Genomic DNA, 10,000 nt, shown 5'->3' with positions numbered 1-10,000 from the left:
ACACCAGACAACTTACCTGCAATAAGAGAGAGGATTGATTAGTTAATACATAAATGAATTATGGTGAATAACTCAAATCTTCAAAATGAATAAAAAATAAATCTGAAAAAATATATCCCCCATAATATCAATGATCATAAGCCGTTCGCCGGATACTGAGAGAGAGAGAGAGAGAGAGAGAGAGAGAGAGAGAGAGAGAGAGAGAGAGAGAGAGAGAGAGAGAGAGAGTTATCCCATTTGCCCATATAAAAAGAGGAAAGGAAGCTTCAACCGAGATAAGAATGTTGAAGTGAATTATGAGAAAGTCTCTGCTTGAAAGATTGGAAAATGATTTCGTTTATGGACGCTATAATAAAGCAGCATCACAGAAAAACACGAAATATCTCTATTATTACCACACTATTAAAACAATTTTCTGAATATTGAATTTTGTGTACTCAATATACACTGAAAGGTTCTCCATCTTTACGAGCTAGTATTCTGACAATTCTTAAAATCACAAAAATGTTGGAATGTTCAAAATATGTCACCATATATTTTGGGGAAAATAACTTCCACACAAAATCTAACAAATATATTCTTCGTCACTTTTATAATTCGTTGGGTCTTTTAATTATTGTAAAAGAATAAAATCATGTTCAAGAGCTGCTTCCTTCACCAATTTTTCAATTTTACAAAAAGAAAAAAAAAGAAAAAAAAATAGAGAATGCTTACACGAGACAGGTAATATCTAAATATGCTTACACGAAACAGGTAATATCTATCAATTACTAGAGACGAATATATCAAGGCTCATATTTCCTTATTATTTACATTGGTGGCCCGACACTGGGGTCGGGAGGGCCATTCATGCTTTGCTCTACAAGAAAATGATTAAACAGACAGCACTCTGAAATTTAAATTCCAATATATTACCAACGTTTTATTTGATGAAGATAATTAGTCCACTGTGAAAATAGTGATGACCTTGACCTTTAAAAATTTTATCATTTCCCACTTTTTACACAACATTTACTCCCTGCAAGTTTCATTACTTTACGATTAAAATTGTGGCCAGAATCTAACCTTTTTATTTAAAGGCCGCTCATGAATAGCAGAGGAAAGGGACAATGACATTGCCCTACTGAGCAGAACAATGCCCTAGAGACTGACTATATATACACACGGTATGCGCCCAAACCCCTCTCCACCCAAGCTAGAACCAAGGAGGGGCCAGGGAATGGTTACTGATGACTCAGCAGATAGGTCTAAAGGCTCCCCCAAACCCTCCAACCTTAACTCACAAGGATGGTGAGGTTGCCGCGACCAAAGACACTCCAGAGTTTAAGCGGGACTCAAACCCCAGTCTGGCGTACAGCAGTCAGGGACGTTACCATATCGGCCACCAAAACCCTAAAGAAGAATTTGACCTTGACAGCTCTTTACATGAAAGTTTAAATTTCCTGCAAGTTTCATCACTTTACGATTAGAATTGTGGCCGTATGGTTGATGACCGAATTCTGACCTTTTACTTGACCTTGTCCTTGGACTCGACATTAACCTTCGACATAACATGTATTAATTGGCAAGGATTTTTATACACTAAAACGTGAACCAAGTTTGAAGCCACTGTGACAACGATGTCCAAACTTATGGCTGATAAGTGAATGGGAAATTTTGCTTGACCGTGACCTTGACCTTGCAAAATTTAATCATTTTCTGTCTTGAATATAACATTTAATCCATGCAAATTTCATTACTCTGCTAATAAAATTGTGGCCTGTAAGCTGTTCACAAACAAACACACACAAACAGGGGGTAAAACATAACCTCCTTCAAACTTCGTTGGCGGAGATAATAAATATCAGCATTTAAAGTGAAAATGTCTTCCGTACTCTCAGGGATATTTATTCCCATACGGCACTATTTGTTCTACTGATAATTGATTGAAGCATAAATTCAGTTCTTCCCTTCACTGTCAACAGGAATCCAATTTAGTTTCAAGAATTGCCATCATATTTACATTCTGAAGCTGTATTAGATTTTACAGTTTACTCCTGTCTAATTGTGTTCCCTCCATGAGACAAAATTGAACTTTATTCCCAAAGGGGTTACCGTTTTGGATTAATTAAATTTTATTCTGTAAAAATAAATGAAACCATTAAAACATGAACTAATCAGATTATGAGCGATCACTACCTTTAAAAGGTGAAGAATTTACACATTTCTAACAGATGAAATAATTTCTCAGAGTATATTCGAATCTTATCAGATTTTAAAATTCAAGGAACGTTGACTGTCTCTTCCCTAAATTCCAACGAGGAAATGCAATACTTCCCTGATTTTAGCCTTCGCGAGAGAGAGAGAGAGAGAGAGAGAGAGAGAGAGAGAGAGAGAGAGAGAGAGAGAGAGAGAGAGAGAGAATAGAAATTTTCCAACATACAGCAAAAGTTATTTTCATTTTTGTGTATAATAAAAGCCTAGCCCAATTTTGTAAAGTGGCGCTAAAGGAAGAAGTTAAACCCCAGAACCGGCTGAAGCTGAACTCTTCAGGTAAATATTCCCCGTCTGAGAGAGATTTCAATCTCACAAATACATTTTTCTATGTACTATTACGCATTCTTTTCTTTCTCTTTTATACAAACAATTTTCAGGATAGAATTAGGCAGAATCCCATTCAATAACACTATGTGGAATTCACTTCATACCGAGGTCCCAAACACACACAAAGATAAACAAGAAAAGTTTGAATATTGTAGAGGTTCTGCGATGTGGAAATCTTTTCTAAGCAGTTTAAGAAGTCAAAAGCAAAGTAATTTGACCTGTGAGGTAGACGAAACTGGCAAAACATACATCTCAAAGACTTCCCTTTATCAAAAGAGACACAACATAATTCTCTGAAACATTTCACATCTTGGCTAGATTAAAACATTGATAGATTCCTTTACAATTGACCTGAGTCTAAGTAAAGCCACTTGGAAGAGCTTTGTTGTTAAGAGGACAAAATCCCTTTGTCGTTGCTATTGGCCATTGATTAAGTCAATAAGACTAAAGGATCTAAGGGACTTGGACTGAAAACAAAAATAGGTCTTGAATTTGGAAAACCTTTTAGCTTCTCAATCCTTCATTGTAAGAGATTTTAACCTAAACATATATGTGGAGTGAATAAATAAGAGCAAAAGACAGAGGAGACTAATGTTAACCAATATTGATAGAGTTTAAGTTTACCTAACTAACAAGAATCAAAGCAGACTGACTTCAAGGAAGGTCCACTTGTGATCTTACTTTCGTCTTCTCATTCAGAATCCTTGCCGTCAGCATAAAAAACATGGAAAATTTAGTTGTGTTAATTTCAAATAATGTAACCAAAATGGCATCATCAATAAATGAAAGTTGTTATTGTTGTTGTTAATAATAATAATAATAATAATAATAATAATAATAATAATAATAATAATAATAATAATAATAATAATAATAATAATAGTAACGGTAATGGTAATAGTCATAGTCATAATAAATAATAATAAATACTACTACTACTACTACTACTACTACTACTACTACTAATAATATGGGTAGGCGGTAGACCGCGAGTCAACAATGTCTACTCAAATTCATCTCATTGCTTTTGAATACACACAAAAAAAGCTTACCAGAAAGAAACCCGCTTTAATCGATCCTTTTCTTTTCAAATGCTGCAGATCCCGCCCAATGTGAATGGCGAATCTCTGGGTCTCGAAAGATTTCCAATCAAGGCTTTGTTTTAATTGAAGAAAATGGAGAAGGATTAATCAACTCCAGAATCAATCCTATTACTGAAGGGAAACGCTCTACAAAACCTTTTTCTCCTTCTAAAATGTAACGTATCTCCCAGGCCGTTAGGGAAAATCTTATTTCCTTTTCATTGGTTAAACAACGTAAAGGTTTATAAATAACTCTTTTCAGTATTTCAGATGAAACCTAAAAGGTAAAGAAAATCATAAGAACCAATAAGAAAATCTCCCTGATATATATATATATATATATATATATATATATATATATATATATATATATATATATATATATATATATATATATTATATATATATATATATATATATATATATATATATATATATATATACATATATATACACACACACACACACATATATATATATATATATATATATATATATATATATATATATATATATATATATATATATATATATATATATATATATATTTCCGGTCAAAGTCAGACGTATAACTACTCGGTCCTTCCGCGTCCTTCAGGTAAGAGTGAGAGTTGGGTGTGTGTACTGTATATCTAAATATTTAGCCATCACTTACGAAGGGTCGCGTACAATAGTATCGTAATATCTAACTAGCCAATCAGTACCTTTCAAAAAGCCCATTCTTTGATAACTCTGTGATAATTCTTCAAAATCTCCAAGTCATCCACCGTTGGATTACTGTACTCGAACTGTATGCTACCACATTTCAGAGAAAACAAATCCAAAATTATTTTCAATCTAATCTCAGAAACTAATTCAAAGGCGATCATGGTCTTTTAATAAATACAAATAGCATAAACAAGTGAAGTTACACCTAACATAAATATTACTTAATTATAAATGTCATTTAATCATAAACGTCAGTCATGAAGGCTAAATATTCAAATAGATCTGCAAACACACACGCATTTGCACGAACATCCCTCTCACCAAGGTACACACCTCTCTCCTCCAATTCCAGAGAAAGGTAGAGCTGTGCGTGACAGGAAATAAAGGTAGTAGCTTGGCCAGGGCACCAGCCACCTGTTGAGACACTGCCGCTAGAGAGTTATGAGGTACTTTGACTGCCCAGACAGTACTACATTGGATCCTCCTCTCTAGTTCCGGCTCACTTTTCCTTTGCCTACACATACATTATACTTTACCTATCAGACACCAATGGTTATTATTCCGCCTTTTAACCCGCTCACACACATTGCACATTAAGAGAGAGAGAGAGAGAGAGAGAGAGATTTGGGCTAAACGCTACTATGTAATAACACCCCACAGTCGCTGATGGTTAATTAATGTTCAGTATAGAAAATGTATACATCCTTAGAGAGAGAGAGAGAGAGAGAGAGAGAGAGAGAGAGAGAGAGAGAGAGAGAGAGAGAGAGAGAGAGAGAGAGAGAGAGAGAGAGAGAGAGAGAATGTCACACTAAATGAAATGATATATCATTTTAAAAAAAAGAGTCTACTTCCATTAATCTTATCCATTCAAAAAGTTCAGTCACCATAGGTAAAACCATGAACATAGAATAGATTTTTGATTTTGCAGTCTATAATGTTCTCCAAAACAAGTCCATCAACAAATTTAACTTTTAACACGATAATTAGCACCGTGTCTTACGCATATTGTTACTTTAAAATACTACGATTAAAAACTGTTATATTACCTCAATAAAGAAAATATTGAATTAAATCCTTTATTCGAAGAAATTTAACTTGAGATATTCCCACTCACCTCAGCATCTCTAAAGAACACATTGTTGACCTGTCGAGTAGACAACGCGAGACAATAAAGGCAATAAAAGCCGAAGGCAAACAGACGGCCAACACTTAAACACTACGACCCCCGATGTGATCCTTCGACACTTGCAGCCCTTTGATAACGACGCCTTGCTAAGCCACTTGACTAACAATTTCAAGGTTTAAAGGCCACTACATCAACGCCATATTGTAGCCTCTTCAATGCCTCACCCTAATAATGCATATTCGGAGAATTGTGTCATATTGCATTCATTTAAGAAGAACTATTATGTAACTGTTGACCATGGAGAAAAAGAGTCTAGTTTGTCTATACATATTTTCTTCAAGATAACTGAGGGGTAAATAAGTATAAGGTCGTTTACATAGTGGTCGTTTACATAGTGGTAGAAATTCATATTACTGTAAATACATGTTAGGGTGACACAAGACCAATATATTGTGGGAGTTAAATGGCAGGACAGGATTAGAAATGAAACTATATGTGAGATTACTCGAGTGCCATATGAGGATAAGATCATGGCGAGGAGTAAGTGCAGATGGTTTGGGCATACTCTTAGCCCTCCCCAAGAAAGATTAGTTCACCAAGTTTTCAACTGGGCTCCAGAAGGCACAGAAGAGTTGTAAGACCAAGACCTACATGTCAGTGGACTATAAAGGGTGAAGTAGGTAATGATGAATTGAGAAGCATTGATTTAAAAGCTCAGGATAGACAGTTGCAAAATCTAACCGACGCCGTTTGCGTCAATAGGCGTAGGAAGAGATGATAGTTATATATATATATATATATATATATATATATATATATATATATATATATATATATATATATATATATATATATATATATATATATATACTGTATATATGAAAAATTTTAAGTAATTTTTATTTTTCCTAACATACTTACCGAGAATTACCTCTTCGGAGGGTCCTTGGACCTCTCTCAATCTCGACCAAGATTTCCCGCGCTACCCCCCCTAATCTCGCGCCCGATAGTTCCTACCCCCGCCGCCAGGATAATTCCTGCGGCCCGGATTAGGGCAGGTCACTGCTTTTCCCGGGTCAGGATCTCATTAAGTCCTCCGTTTAGCCCGACTCGGCAATAGAAGAATGGCACTCGGGGACGGAAGGGAGGGCCATTACTCAGAGGTAATTCTCGGTAAGTATGTTAGGAAAAATAAAAATTACTTAAAATTTTTCATTTGTTCCGACACGAATACTTTACCTCGAATTACCTCTTCGGAGACTTAAACTTTAGGAGGCGGGAGAGCCATTCTGCCACTTGGTTAGGCACATGTTGCCTGGAGGGCTACGTAATGCGGGGGTACAGAGAGCGGATAGGGGGTAGCAGGGAAAACTTACGCTTATAATTTTAGGGTTACCTCTTGACATTTTCTCTACTGAGTCTTCTCCTGACGAAGTAGGGATGAGACTATTCACTTGTTGGGGACGTCTTCCAGCCTGCCACTACACAGCTTGGATGGCGGCGATGACTGTCCCAATGGAGAATCCATCCAAAGACTTTCTTGAGTAGTCTTTGAGTTAGTGGGCCGTGAAGGTCGACTGGTGTGACCAAGTGCCGGCCTGCAGGATCTGGCCCACTGCCATATTTCTCTCAAAGGCCAAGGAAGTGCTCAGGCCTCTGATGTCATGGGGACGGGGAGTGCCTGGTACTGCCACCTTGTCTTCTTCATAAGCCCTAGTGATGACTTGTCTCAGCCAGAAGGAAATAGTGTTCTTGGACACTTGCTTCTTATTAACGCCTGAAGAGACGAAGAGGTTCTTGGCACCCGGACGGAGATGGGCCGTCCTTTCCAGGTATTTCCTGATCGTCCTGACCGGGCATAACTTCAGGTCGTCCGCATTGCCTGTCTTGGGGATGGCTGGAAAAGAGAAACCTTCAAACCTCGGGTCCCAGACTGCTGGATTCTGAGTCTTTGCTACAAAGGAGGGTACGAACTTGAAAGATACCTCCTTCCACCCTTTGGAGTGTGCCACGTCGTAGGAGAGACCGTGGATCTCACTTACCCTCTTAGCCGAAGCTAAGGCTAGCAAGAAGACTGTCTTGAGGGTGAGATCTTTGTCCCCGATATCTCTGAGTGGTTCAAAGGTCGGACGACACAACATTTTCAGGACCTTGGCCAGGTCCTATCTAGGCACTCTCCTGGCTTGGGGAGGGCAGGATTGTTCGAAACTTCTAATCAGCATCCCTATGTGTCTTGAGGTCCCCAGGTCGATGCCTTTCAGGAGAAAGACTTGGCCTAAGGCTGCTCGTACTCCTTTAATAGCCGGGATTGGCATTCCTATTTTATCCCTAAGGTACACTAGAAAATCAGCTATGTCAGGGACCGAGGCTTTGAGAGGTCTTATTTGTTTTGTCGCGCACCATTTCGTAAAGGCGGCCCACTTCGCCTGGTAGACTACGGTAGAGAATTTTCTTAGGTATAGGGACATCCTCTTGGCTGTGGAGGAGGAGTACCCCTCCTTCTTCAGGAGTCGCTCGATAGTCTCCAGGCGTAAAGGCGAAGAGAGAGAGGGTTGTCGTGGAACCTGAGGAAGTGCGGTTGACTCAGTAGATCTGACCTGACGGACAGAGGCCACGGCGGTTGACTCGATAGGTCTTTAGGTCCGTGAACTACTCTCTCTGTCTAGCCACCAGGGCGCTACCAAAGTCATCTGTAGGCTTCGAGCCACCTTTATTCTGCTGAGCCCATGTCTTATCAGCGTGAAAAGGGGGAAAACGTACACATCCAGATTGTCCCACTTGTTCTGAAAAGAGTCTTCTAAGGAAGCTTTCGGGGTCTGGTACAGGGGGGCAATAGACTGGGAGTTGGGCGTTGAGGTTGTTGCAAGGCGGTCAACCACCGGGGCGCCCCATCGTTGAATGATGAGCTTGGCTATTCTTGGGGGAAGGGACCATCTTGTCCCTACTATGTGGCCCATTCTGCTGAGGCCGTCGGCCAGGGCGATTTACTTTCCGGGAAAGAACCTTGCTAACATCACCCCTTGATTCCCTATCACTCAGTCTAGATTCTCTATGGTGAGATCGCCCAACTCCTTCGATTACAAGTACCCTGCTTGTTTATGTATGCCATTACCGTGGTGTTGTCGCTCATCCACGCCACGGAGTTCCCCTTTAGCAGACTTGCGAAGTGTAGGCACGCCTTCTGGACTACTTCCAACTCCAGGACATTGTGTGGAGTTGTCTCTCTCCCCTTCCAACCAGGTCTCTCGTGCCGCTTCGTCGAGGGGAAGGGCTCCCCATCTCTGGTTGGAGGCGTCTGTGAACAGTAGGAACGGCTGACTAATGAGCCTGAGGTGTCATATCTTATTCTCCGAAGGGAAAAATTCTCCCCGAAAAAAGGTCTAATGTTATTCCCCAGTAGTTCATTCCGGTGGAAGGGGATAGATTTTGCTACTTCGGGTTGATTCAGTTCCCCAGATCCTTGCAAAACTGGAGGAGACTTCTCCCTTGTTCCTCCAAGAGGACCTTTGAGGCGGGAAGAAGCTACCAGCCGTCCAGGTATCTGCTAAGGCGTATGCCTCGTTCGTGGGCCCCCCCTGCGACAGCCGTGGGGACTCTCACGAACACTTTGGGCGTTGTTGACAGACCAAAGAAAAAGGGGGTCCTGAATTGCAGGAACTGGGAACCCTATTTCACCCGGAGGAACCTCCGACCCGAGGTGTGGACCGGAATCTGGAAGTATGCGTCCTTGGGGTCGATGGCATTCTACAATCTTTCTCCCTCAAGGACAGCAGGACCGAATTCTGCGTGTCCATTTAGAAGTCCGTCATCTTGACGAACCTGTTGAGATCTGACAGATATATAACCGGCCTCCCCCCCCCGGTCGCTTTTTTTTTCTGCCAGGAATAGGCGACTGTAGACACCTGGTCCTGGGAGAAGAACTTCTTCCATGGTACCCTTCTTTAGCATGGGCAACACCTCCTCTTGAAGGGCGGTCCTCTTTAACGGGTCTTTAGGATCTAGCCATCTATCCGGTTGGCCGGAAAAGGCGTGGGTGGTTCCGTTAGGAATGGAAGTCCGTAGCCCTTCTTTAGTAAGGACACTGTCAAAGGTTCCGCTCCTTGAGCCCTCCATGCTTGCCAATGACGCCTGAGTCATCCTCCAACCCGAAGGTTGGGTGGGGATAGGGAGCCTCCCACTCTTCCCTTCTTCTAGAGGGGCGGCCTGACCTGCCTCCCCTAGAGGCGGGGTAACCCGACCTGAAGGAGCTAGAAGGCGCTGGAGCTCCCCTGTGGAGGGGCTGAGGCGTTGCGGACCAGGAGGACGAGGGCTTCTCTCCTCGTAGTGCTGGTAGATGCTTGGGGTGTCGCGGCACTATCCGAGACAGATCTCTTCTAGGGTGGTCTCCTAGAAGTCGTAGGTCTGGGGACGTTAGCCTCCTTCTATTTCAAGACCTTCTCCACTATGGTTTCTCGTTCCTTCCGAGGAAACAGAGATTCTCCCCCCAAGGGAAAGCTGCGAA

This window comes from Palaemon carinicauda, chromosome 3 (assembly GCF_036898095.1).
Source record: "Palaemon carinicauda isolate YSFRI2023 chromosome 3, ASM3689809v2, whole genome shotgun sequence".
NCBI lineage: Eukaryota > Metazoa > Arthropoda > Malacostraca > Decapoda > Palaemonidae > Palaemon > Palaemon carinicauda.
The sequence above is the reverse complement of the archived record's forward strand: the minus strand, read 5'-3'. Positions refer to the sequence as shown.